This window comes from Harpia harpyja, chromosome 15 (genome assembly GCF_026419915.1).
Source record: "Harpia harpyja isolate bHarHar1 chromosome 15, bHarHar1 primary haplotype, whole genome shotgun sequence".
Lineage (NCBI taxonomy): Eukaryota > Metazoa > Chordata > Aves > Accipitriformes > Accipitridae > Harpia > Harpia harpyja.
This window is the reverse complement of record NC_068954.1, coordinates 1,531,166-1,543,803: the sequence shown is the minus strand read 5'-3', so window position 1 is coordinate 1,543,803 and position 12,638 is coordinate 1,531,166. Positions and strand designations below refer to the sequence as shown.

The following is a 12,638-nucleotide window of genomic DNA, read 5'->3' as shown; positions in this document are numbered from 1 at the left end:
GCCCCAAAGAGCTGCTTGGGAAGCGCTTCCCTCTGCAAAATGAGCCGATGAAATGGGTTTAACATTGCCAGAGGAAAGCAAGGCAGAACCTCTGCAGTGTTCAAAGGAGAAATGGCACCAGCAGACAACCAGCCTTGCAGCAGGGATTTAACAGCAAGGTGCAACACTTTTTTGGTGAAGGAAAAGCTCACGAGAGACGGAGAAATATCTGGAGGGAGCACTGAGAAAAAGCTAAGTAGGGAGGACAGGAGTGCAAAAGCAAACATGGGAAAAAGCTGTGCAATACCCTTGTGGGAAGCCCCTCACAGAAGGGAAGCCGAGGGGGCTTTTTCCACCCATTTTTAAGTCCTGGAGGGCAGCAGGTGAAGGACATGGGCACCACCCTGGGAGCTACCACTGCCTCGTGGAGCTGCAAAACTTGTTCAGGTGCAAAGGTGTTTCTGCTGCTGCACTGGGGATGGTCTTTGCAGTGTCAGGGTGCACCAAGGAAGAGGGACAAGAAGAAGCTAGTCCAGGTGGGGAACCAGCCTGCCCTGGCTTTCTGCTCACTGAAAGCAGCTCCCAGGGCTGACCCTACCTTTGCACCTCGGCAGAAAGCCAAGCAGCCAAATTGCTGGCGGGGGGGGGGGGGGGGGGTCCAAGCTTGAAGCATCCCGGGGGTGGGCTTGGAGGCATTGGGGATGTTTGGCCATGGGTCTTCTGGACCCCAGCCGAGCACACTCATCTCCTGGCTGGTTCACATCTAGGAGCAAGCCTTATCCTGGCTTTTCATCCCCAAATCTTGCATATGTTTACCGTCCCCTAGACTTCCATAGGGTATAAATCATGTCCCCTGCCCTGTTGCTGATCCAGCACCCCAGGACAACTGTGCTGGAGGCTTCCTCGGCTAACGAAGCTGTCCCATGCCATCAAAGGGGTGAGTGGTGAGCATCAGTCATGTTCCAGTGCTTGATCAATGACACAAGTGACATCAGCTGGAAAATGTCTTACTTATCTTCTTTTTCTCCCTCAAGCAGTTCTTGAAATGTAGATGTCTTTGAGGTCTTATGGCCGCTCCTCTGAGCACAGCCTGATTGTGGAAAACCAGGGACAACCCAGGGATGATGAGGACTTTGGGACAGGTCGACTGAAATGGCAGAGGCTCAAGGTGAGAGGGCAACCTGTGCCATCATCTTCTCTGCTTCTGCAAGCACAGGAGAGAACTTTCCCCAGGCTTCTGCTGCCCTCCACCCTTCACACTAGCTCATGCCAAATTATTCTGCTTTCACTCACTTGCACATTTCTGGAGGATAGAGCTTTCCAATTTTAGCTAGATGCCAGGACCTGGGAAGTCACAGCATCTTTTAAACTGCATTTCCTAATAGAGGAGTTGGCTTTTTAGAGTTTCTCCCCTTTGCTTGGGGACAAAGCATGTGATGACTGCAGGGGGAGTGGGGATGGGATGCCTGCACAAAGGTTTCTTCACCCAAATATACCATTCATTTAAGGGAGCTACCCTTGTGGTAGCCTGTCCATCATGCTGATCCTGCTCTGCTCTTTCTGCTCTTTCCTTAAATGTGCAACAAAAACCGCAGCCAGGAGCAATTTGCCTGGGGCTGGTCCAAGGTTTGCTATAGTCTCCCCACTCAGGCAAAGGCTGTCCTCAGGGATTTTGGAGACCTCAATTCAGGTCTGTGTCAGGGGTGATTAGAGAAAGCTGGCTAGGAAAAGACTTTCAAAGTGGAGGGATTTCAACACCCATGCATTTTGGGTGTGAAGAGCTATGCTGGCCATCCCCAGCTCCTGGGATGCCCCTTGCAGCTCCGCTGAGAATGGGCAGCAGAGTTTAGGCAGCTGCCTGCCCTGAAGTAGACATCTACCCCAGGTCAGGTGAGCCACCACCTAGATCTTACCCGCAGGGATTATGAGGGTAATGAGCTCAAATGTCCAAACCCCGGTGATTTGATGTTCATTCCTATGCACCTTTAATTCAGGCTTCGGAGACCGATTTCTCCCAACATCGGTGATAAGAGAGCTTAGATTATTTACTATGAGGCTTTGTAACTCTATTCACACCTGGTGAAGCTGTGATAATGAGGATGTCCTTTCAACGTGAAAAGGTGCAGAAGGTGAAAATGCAGCTGAAATAGCCTGAAAGCGACTGAGAATGCTGCAGGAGGAACAAGAGGCTCTTAAAAACTGTGAGTATGAGAAGCCATGAGTGCGTGTCAGCACTGGGGCAGGCCAGGGACATGCCTAAAACATGGCAAGTTTTGGAGAGGGATCATAGCCCTGCCAATAGCAGAGGGAAGAGAGGCAAAAAGGCTGCAGCAGTGCGCAGCCTTGGCCATTTCTATGGAGAATCCGGTCCTCAGATCCTGATGGAGCGATCTCAGTGCTGTTGGAGGAGCCAGAGCATCCCACACCGGTCCCCCATGCCTGCAGCAACTCATTCTGATTGCTCCCTGAGAAAAGAGCCCCGTGGCCCTGGGTATCTTCCCCACCAAACTGCATGGAATAGAAATAATGGGAACTTGCAAATAATACAAATCTAGCTCCAAGGCTCAGCCGTGCTCAGAGGGTTTGGCGGAGGCTTGTTTCTAGAGAGAAAAATAAAACCGGGAATTGCCTACTTGGATTGCTCCAGAGGGGTGCATAAAGCAGATTTGGCGCTCTGACAGCTTCCTGCCGTAAGGAAAATTAGCTGTCCTTCTTGGCATCTCATGGAAATATCAGAGGAGGGGTTATAGCTTGCAGCAAAGTAGAGGGAAGTCCAACAGGGTCTGCTGGGACAGGGGCCAGGAGTGAGTGGAGAGCTGTGTGCCATCTCCTGCAGAGCTCCCGGGGAGCTTCTCCCACTTTGGAATGGGCTAGCCGGGGGTTTGGAGCAGGGAAACGAAGGAAGGGTAAGGATGTTGGAGACCAGAGGCCATGCTGCAGAAATAGCTCCTTTGGGAGGTGTTGGTTGATGGAATTACTGCATCTAGCAAGGAGAAAACTCTCCCAATATTTGCATCTGCTACAGTGGTCTGCATTCAGACTAGATGGAAGGAAGAAACTGTTTACGCTGAGGGTGGTGAGACACTGGCCCAGGTTGCCCAGAGAGGTGGTCGCTGCCCCATCCCTGGAACCATTCAAGGTCAGGTTGGACGGGGCTCATCCCTTGTTTTTATCGCCAACTTTCTGACCCACACAAACCATCCACCTCCCTTCACCATTCGTGCTAACAACGTCCCTCTGTCCAGACAGCTTGGGGGAATTGCCCTTTTCTTGTGCCTGTGATGGGCTGTCGGGGAACCCACCACAGAAACCATCCTTAATTCAAAGGTGTTTGAAAGGACTATCTTGTTCTGTAACAGCCAAAATGAAAGGATTTAGGCACCTGGGTCTGAACTGAGCCAGTAAACCCCATGATGTTTTTACAGGTTGGGCTGGCCACGTTGTCATCTTTTTGCAAACTGCACCGCTGCTCTCACTAAAGGGCATGATAAAATGTTCAGCTTTGCCATATTTGCTAAAAGAGTCTTTTTTCTTCTTCTTCTTTTTTTTTTTTTCATTCCCCCAGGAACACTGGAAGGACGGAGATGAGGTTTTTTTGCCTTCTTTGTGTGGTCAAAAGCCTTATTCCTTTTCCACCAGAGTATTTCCAAAGAGCAGAAATGAGAAAAGCCCCATTTCTCTTTTGAGGATGACCGATGTCTCCCATGGCTTATAAAAAGGAGTAGCTGAGGGCCCTTGTTCATCATGGGCAGAGATGGAGGGGATGCTTCAGCATCGCCACGTACATGGCTTCTGGACCAGAAGCCCACGCGCCCTGCCTCGGTCCTGCCTGGTGCCGATCCGGCAGTGCTGGGGTAGCCAGCCTGGGTGCTCTGCTGGCTTCCAGCTGACTTGCTGGCAGCTTTGCCTTGGGTCAGGGGAGGTTTGGTAGTGTTGGGAATTTTCTCCTCCTAACATTCACTGTCTTTTGTAATCTAGAAGGTTCTGAGCATGTACAATGCCATTTTGGAGAGAAACCAAGTCTTGAAAACTAAAAACAGCAGAGCAATAATGGAAAAGATGCAGGTAGAGTCATTTATAGCGTTTGCTGGCTGGGAAGGATTATTCTTTTTTTTTATTGCAGTAACAAGTGCATCAGTTACAGTGCTAACGTTTACACACATGTCTTTTCCCATTAAATATGATAGGCTTTTTCTTCTTTCCATTTGCCATGAAAACAGAAATAGCAACATCTGAACTTCCAACCCAGTTAATGTTTTGTGGCCAGTTTTACCAAACTATTTGGGTACCTGGAGGTGTTAGTGCTATCCTGTGGGCATCACATGGGTTATCATAGAATCATAGACTCATTTAGGTCAGAAAAGACTCTTAAGGTCATAGAGTCCTACTGTTATCCTCTTCTGTGCTGTTATAAACCCTTCCAGTCACTGATTTGCACCTGAATACCTTTAATTAAACACAGAGGTGATCTGCTCTGTCTCTTCCTTTCCTGCATGGTCTGCAGGACCACGCAGCAGCACCCTCATTCGTGGTTGTACTGGTATAAATACACACAGATCTGAGGCAAATAGATGGGCACCTACAAAGGTTTCTCTGCGTGAGAAAGCTGGACCATGACAGCAGAAATGGCCTTTGAAACATTACATACCCTGATAAAAAAGGGCGGTTGGACCGTGCGCCTTTTATAGGTTGGGAGATGTTTGCTTGGAATTTGTTAAGTGCTTCTCAGCTGCTTTACCTTGAGCGCCACAAACTGTTCTGATTATAAAAGCATAATGACTTCATGTCTCGCAGAAGCTAAACAACATTGCTCTAAATGTATATAGCTCCACATACATATGATATAGGTATATACTAAAGATGAAGCTCTGGGATTATAGAGGCCAAATGATAAGCAAGGAATGAGAAAAAAACAACATATGGAGATACTTTTGTAAGCTCTTTGCATGTGTGTGTGGGGGAGCTATTTAGTTTATGCACTTACAGATCATCCTGGTTTGTTTTCCATAAACTTGCACTGCTGCTTTTTGTTGCTCTGAGGGGCTCCCACAGCAGCAGCTCCTGGTAGCTGTTTCCTAGCAGATTCTGCCTTAAAAATGGCATTTTTCATCTCCAGCTGCCTGCTGGTGACCTCCTGTTGCCCCCAAACACTTGCTGTGCTTTGGTCCATGTCCCAACTTGGTGGTGGAGCTCAGAGCCTCATGCATCCAGGCCATGCATGGAGCAGGAGCTGGAGCAGATATCGCTGCAACCTGCTTGTCTCAGAGTTTGTCTACAGTGTAAATATTCACATAGACTTCCCATCGCCAAACAAACAAAAAGGCAAATAGGTGCCCAGAACAAAGCCGATGGCAGAGGCACAAAGGATGAGAACTGGAAACGTGAAGGAGGTTTGAAGCAGAGCAGCTCCATGGTGAAGCCCAGCAAGGTCCCTGGCAGGAGCATGGTGGGCTGGAGGTGCACAGCCCATAGCATCCATCCCCTCCGGTACCCGAGCTGTGACGTGCAGTGGCACGAGCATCCTTGCACCACTTTAGGGACTGCTCCGTAAGTACTGCACGCTCGTGTGCTTTAGAAGAGACTGCCCGGCAACTCAGAGGTGCTGCAGAAATAAGACCTGGTTTTCACCGTCAGTGCCCAAGAGTACTGGGACTCTGTGGTCCTCACGGAATAAGAGACAGGTACCGTGGTGGCTGTGCATGCCCCACAGCTCGGCTTCCCTGCTGTCGGTGCCCTCTCTGCTCTGGGCTTGCCTTTGCTTTCCATTAGTGGTGGGAAAGTAATAAAAGTGCGGGAATTTGTTCCAAACCAGCGTGCTGTTATAAGGATCATAGAATCACGGAATGGTTTGGGTTGGAAGGGACCTTAAAGGTCATCCAGTCCAACCCCCTGCCATGAGCAGGGACATCTTCAACCAGATCAGGTTGCTCAGAGCCCCGTCCAACCTGACCTTGAATGGTTCCAGGGATGGGGCAGCGACCACCTCTCTGGGCAACCTGGGCCAGCGTCTCACTACCCTCAGTGTAAAAAATGTCTTCCTTATATCTAGTCTGAATCTGCCCTCTTTTAGTTTAAAACCATTACCCCTTGTCCTATCACTACAGGCCCTACTAAAAAGTCTGTCGCCACTATCCTGCAAAGATCTTTATTTTATGCTCACACAGGCTGCAGGGAGGACGAAGCAGAGGCAGAGGGTTTCTAGCTGTCCTTCCCATATGTTGAGACAAGCAGGAATGACCTGGGTATCCAGGAACAAAAAGGTCATGATGGGATGTATAAAAGAGCAGAAGATGGGGGTTTTTGTTTTGTTTTTCTGGGTAGTTACATAAAAATTGCCACCAGGAATTTTGAAATTTTTTAAGCCATCACTCATTTTTTAGTAGAAGCAAAGCAACAAATGAGCTAATTCGCCTGCTAAAGCCAAATAAACACAAAGAAGAAAAATGTCATAAGCCATGCTTTTGGCTTGGCAGGACAAGATGACCCTACTCTCATCCTTGATAAAACAACTCTAAAGAACTTTTTGTATCCCGGTACATCTTGTCTGCATTCCCTCAGTGATACACACGTCTGGTGAAATGTTTACTGTCATCTAACCTTGCCTGGTCTCTTCTCAAATACCCTCACAGAACTGATCTTGGAAACTCAGCTGCAGGCAACCTGGTCTGGGAAGCACGCAGGTCTTTCTTCTTCCCCAAGAAACCTAAGACAGCATGACTTTGTCCAGTCACTGAGCAAACTAAAAATATCTCACCATTATACATTTACTTAGGCAAAGCTTCTAATTGACTTATGCGTCTCAGCAACTTTCTCATCTCTCCCCTAATTGCTTCTAATCTTCCTAGAGCCAACAGCCCTCAGCCTTTCTTTACCTCGAAAACCAGGACCGAGGTACTGCATTAGCAGTGCAATATATAAATCACAGTGGCGTTTGCAGCTCCACCCTTTTCTGCTCTGTGTTTTACATGGCTTCAGACAGAATAAGAAAGAAAATTACTATCTTCCTATTTCCCGTTCCCCGAAGAAAAGAAGAAAGTGAATTCATCTTGTGTATTCTAATAAAAGAAACTTGCCTTGATTGGCAGAGAATAAACCAGCAACAACCAAATCCTCAGCCTGGGAATAGGATCCTAACATGGACCTAGAGGCAACATCAGCAGCATCCCCCATCCACACCGCTCCCTCGCGTTGGAGCTCCCCTACCCTTGCTGTCCCCTCAAACCTCCTGTGCCTGGGAAAGCAGTGACCCCAGGAGAGATGGCGAGCGGGGGAAGCCCATCGTCTATCATCTCATTGTCATTTAGGAGGGACCTTTAATAACCAGTAGTTATTATTCAGCATTGGGTGCAGCAGAACTGTGTTTAATGCTGAGCCACAGTCAGCTCCTGCGTCATCCTTGGGGCAACACTAGGTGGTTTGTGAGATGCCCTGCTAGAAGGTAATGGAAAGTAAATGGGAACCCCAGGTGACCAGAGCATGATGGATTTGGTCCTAAGCTTGAGAGCTAATAATAATACCCTGCACTGCAAGGAACTCCTGGCAGTGTGGTAGGCTATGTCCAGCCCAGGATACAAACTCAGTCTTAAAAGTCTGTGTGATACACGCCTTTGAGGCCATGCTATTAAAACACCAGTCAAGTCAGCTTGAAGACAGGTTTGTTGTTATTATGGGCACTTGGAACCGGAAAAATCACACATGTGCACACAAATTTCTGCCCACTGGCCGTGGGGACATCACCAGTGTGCCTTGACAGGGTGGAGAGGGAGCATCCTGAATCCCTGTGCACCATTTGGCCTGTTGGCCAGAGACCACTGCTCTAGTGAATGTCTTTAGTGGTATAGATTTAACCCAGTATCTCTCAATTTTACCATCTCAATTCTGCGTTACCATCTGGTGTGCTCCACCTGCTCCTGGGCTTGGAAATGTTTGTTTGGATTCTGCTGGCAAATGAGGCTTTCGAGAGATGCTAGTAAACACTTGACATCAATTCCTGCAGACAAACATCATCATGAAAACCCTTGAAAGATAAATTCTTTCGAAAAAGAAAAGTATCTATGAGTCCCTTGTGTTGTCCATCCAGAGCACCTTATTGCTGTGTTACAAACATAGGACTGGTTCTCCATCTAATTCTGCGTCTGCCACTGTGAGTTCGCTGTCTGGCCCTGGGACGTGTTTTCCCAGCTCTTGCGTGGAGTCCAGGTGCAGAAGCCTTTAGTTTTGCTGGCTGAAGGAGGATGTGTCAATTTGTGCCTTTGGGTGATGCGTTCAGTGGGTCACAATCTTATTTCCAGAGAAAATGTCTGAGTTCCAAAACCAACTGCATAAATCCCTTGTCTTTTTGATACTGTTGTCCCATCCCTTGATCGTCAAACCACATAAACCCATCATGCTTCTCTTGTGGGTCAACTGGAGGCTTTTCATCCCCGGGATGGAGAGAGCAGCATGTGGGGTTGGGGAGCAGAGACCTTGTCAAAGGTTACTGGGAAAAGCTGGAGGGAAACTGGAAGGAGGTAACTTGAAGGTTTTGCTGTTGAATAAAGGAATTTTTTAGGTTGGTAAAAGTAGGTTGGGAAGAGGAGGATTGGGAGGTAGAAATCTGCCACTGGCTGGTTCCCGGGCAGCACGGCTTTAGCATCAACAACAGCATGTTGATGTTTCCCATCGCTGCAAGAGGCGCTGCTCAGATAAGCAGTAAGGAGACATGCGAGCAGATAAATTCCCATCCGGAACATGACATTGAGGTGGAGTTTGGGAGGGAGATGTTTGAAAAAGCAAACGAGAAGATGAAGAGCCAGTTCCAGGATCTAATGGTGAATGATGCTTCAGAACCTACTGCTGTCAATCCAGAAAGTGTGGTAGACAAATTAATGGCTGGACTGGTGGTCACTGCAGAGTGCTTTTAACGCTCGGTGAAATTGTATGGACTGTGTGGGACATAGCTACTAAGATGACAGAGTGATTGCGCAAGATGCAGGTTGTTCTGCAACGTTATAAATGTGATGGTCTTTGGAAATTTCAGTGACAAAATGAGCTCTTGATCAGCTTCAGCTGATTTTTGTTTGGATTCAATTCCCTGGTTGTCCCCCAAACCAGCTTTGCCGTCTTCTTACTTAGCAAGAAAAATTATAATTTTTTAGGTAGTAATTTCCTAGCTTGGCCCCTTCCTTTCCTGATATCTGACCTCATATGAGCTCTTCTACCTCATCTCTGGCCATTCACATCATTCTTGTGTGCTGAAACCTGATGGATTCAGGCTGTGATCACACACGCCGAGACTCATCACAGTTATTTGAGTGAAGTTCCTTTACGCAGGCCAAAGATCTGGCATGCCGGCTTGACCGGAGATGATGGACACCGAGGTGGGATGTAGACTCACCTAAGGAACCCCTCATCTGCTTTGGGTATGGAAGATCAGTTTTGATGCTTCCCCAGCAGATTTTTTGGGTATGCCCAGGTCAAAGCTGCCATCACTAGCGTTACAAACTTGGCGGTCCCGGCAGATAATAGTGCAAACTGGGAGTTCCTGGAGCTTAATGGCTCTGTCATCTGACATCTGACGCTGTTGCCCTCTGCGATAGCAGGAGCATGTCACCAAGATGCTGGAAAAGGACTTTTCCAACATGCTGAGCCTCACCTTTCGTCCGTGGGACCAACTGGTTGGGGTGCTGCCAGGTATGGTCCAACTTCTCCTCTCTGGGATCAACGAGGTGGGTGGGAGAGGGCTTGGGGACAGACTTGGGGTGCTGTGTGTCTGTTCCCACCATATATTCCTAAATAAACAGCTGGGCTCCATGACTGCTGAGGATACTTGCATGTTCCCATCCATTTCTACTGAATACATTATCATTTTCTTCCCCTTCTACAAAAAAAGATGCCAATAACTAAGTCTGTTTCATTTTGCTCTTCTCCTTGCAGTTTTCCAGAAGGAATGCCAAGAAATCCAGGTTTTGCCAAAATCCCTGTGATAGCTGGACTGACCAAAAAGACCTGCAACAAGAGTATTTCTTTGCTTTTTTTTTCATCAAGATTTTTTTTTTTTTGGCTTTTATCCTTAATTGCTTTTAACCAATCAGTTCATGGCTTTTCTGTGTTGACCATCATGTAAGTGGGAATTTCAGAGACGTTATGGGTTAGATTCTGTAGCTTAAATGCAGGCTCCTAAGGACCCAAGGTGTGGATCTCTTGCAGGTTCTGCATCACATCTGCCAGCCCTTCGTGAAGGGGCTTTTCCCCATGCTGGCCTTGTTTGGTGAGCACTGGAGGTGCCTCAGCTGCTTTGTTGAATGTCTTTTAGGAAATAGGATGATAGATGATGTGTATGAGTTTAATTGCATTTATACTAAAAGTTAGTTGTAGCTTGTGCATAGTTTTTATACACTTTTTGTAAAGGTGAATCCCTTTTTAGCTCATGTATTTCAGTTTTTCAGTAGAAGCCAGCAGAGCAAGACTCAATCTACGCCTGAATCAAACCCAGGACCGTCCAATGGCAAATTTATTGTGTGGCATATAAACAGAGAAGGCTGTCAAGATGCAAAAGTGCAGCTCTGCTGGAAATTACGTGAAATCTAATAAAATATTAACCTTTTTGGATTACACGTGACTGTTTTTTTCTTTTTATTGATGCAAAAGAAGTAACCGGGCTGGTTGGTCGGGTGTTTTGTATTAAGAGGAAACCTTGGGAATACTCTACAATAATTGCCTTTATTTACTGCAGTTTCGGTTTCACCGGGGCAACGTTTGCAGATGTTTGGCCAGGTCTGAGCGGAGCACGCTTCGATGATGCTTTTGGCCTTTCTGAGAAGAAAGCCAGCTCCGCGGTCAGAGCCCTACCCCAAGCTGTTCGGACCTGGAGTGCGCTGTCTTTTCTCGTCCCAGATTTTCAGGGTGTCCTTGGTAGGTGTCCCAAGGAGAAGCCTTGGTGGCCGTGGGAGGCAGCTGCCGTGGACTCACATTGCACTGTGGTGCGAGGAGACCCGCAGCCGTGTGGTTGCACCCCTGGAGGTCTTTCCTCCCGATGGAAATGGGTGTCCTCAGGATGGTACCACGGCTGGAGAAGCCCCTGGGCAAGGAGGGCTTGCCCTTCTCCCCCCAGGTCTTGGCATCCTCGTCCCAAGTCTAGGTCTCAGTCCCAGCCAGTTTATGGCTTCCAAAAAGGTGCGTTGTCACGTCCCGTCTGATGGCACCTGGGGGGCCGAGCGGCTCATCGCGGGACGCAGCGTGCTCAGCTCTCCTGGCCCCCGTCATCCCTACGGGTGGGGAACCAGCAGTGACCCCACCGTCCCAGTCTGCCCAGTGCTCGCTCCGTCAGAAAGGGAGCAGCGCACCCACGCGCACCCACACGCAGGGGACAGCAGCCAGGGCCAAGCCAGCCCCCCCCCCACCCCGTAAAGGTGTCGGAGGGTGCTTTGCTCTGCTCCAGGACCAGGGATGGGGTAGGGACGCAGGGTCCCGGGGACCACCGGGCTACGAGCCCAAGTGGCCTGCGTTAGCTGCAGGCTGCGGTGGGGAGCGGGCAGCACCCCAAAGGCACGGAGGGACTTGCAGCAGCACCTTAAAGTTTCCTCCCCACCTTGCCCCCCCCCTCAGAGACTGACCACAGTGGGTGCCCCCCCCATGCACGGCCCACGCCGAGGCCGAGAGCAGCGGTGGTTTGGGGGGGTCAGCTCAGCTTAGCTCCCCCCGGTCCTCCGTGCCTCAGTTTCCCCGTTGGGTGCAGCGGCGGGGGGGGGGGGACACACAAGCACCTTTCCCCTTCTCCGTGGGCTGCGATCGCTCCTGCCGGCCACGGGCTGAACTGGTCGGGAATTGGGCAGCGAAGGGAGGGCGGGGGGCGGCCCCGGAGGGTGGTGGGGGGAGCGTGGGGAGCCCGGCCCCCCTCCCGTTCCCCGCCTACAAAAAAAAAAACCCCCTCCCGGCCGAGCGGTCCTCGCTCACAGCCTCCCGGCTCCGCAGCCGTCCCCCCCCCCCGGCTCCGCGCATCACCCCCCCCCACCCATGGGAGGCTGGCGGGGAGCGGCGGTCCCTGCGAGCCCGTGGGGAGCTGGCGGTGAGGTCGGGGGGTCCCCTTGCTGTCCTCACCCCCCTGGTCCGGCCACCATGGCGCAGCCCGGGGACTGAGCGAGCAGGCGGGGGCGGGGGGGGGGGGAAGGAAGGAGCCACGGCAAACTCGCTCACGCGTGGGTCCGCCCGGCAGGTCAGTGGCGTCGCGGCGGGGAGCGGGGACAAAGGGGACGTCGGGGGGGGGGGGGGGAGCGGGATGGGGGGGGGGGTGGACACCCCCCCACCCCATCTCCCCCCATTCCACCCGCGTGGGGTGGGCGCGGAGGGGCTGGATGTGGGGGGCGAGGTCTGATTCCACGGTGCTGCGAGACACCCCCCCCTCTCCCGGGTTACACGGGTGATGTTTTCCCCGTGGGAGTGGGACCAGGGGCTGGGGATGCTGCTGCCGGCCAGGGAGGTCCCTGCCCAGCCTGCTCCCAGTGGGGCTGGTTTTAGCTGGGGGGGGTGTGGGGGGGGGTGGCAGGAGCTGGGGGTCCCCACGGAGCGGAGCACCCGTGTGCTGACAGCAAGGGGTGGCTGGAGCTGGGGGAGTCGCAGGGGTGCAGGGGATGAGTTTGGGAGTGCTCAGCAGGTCCCACTTAGGGCGTGATTTTAACTCC

The 12,638-nt window shown here is 50.7% G+C and overlaps 1 protein-coding gene across 3 annotated transcripts in view; it reads left to right on the top strand.

Moving 5' to 3' along the window:
• The first annotated feature begins 11,905 nt into the window (after positions 1 to 11,905).
• The window catches only part of SCARA5 (scavenger receptor class A member 5), a 38,919-nt gene continuing 38,186 nt past the window's right edge, over positions 11,906 to 12,638 (top strand). For 2 of the 3 annotated variants that reach the window (XM_052810244.1, XM_052810243.1), the window contains exon 1: positions 11,907 to 12,172. The gene's annotated coding sequence lies outside the window, so the exon portion shown is untranslated. Of the gene's footprint in view, positions 12,173 to 12,638 lie in introns of all 3 variants that reach the window. The other variant, XM_052810245.1, reaches the window with a different exon arrangement.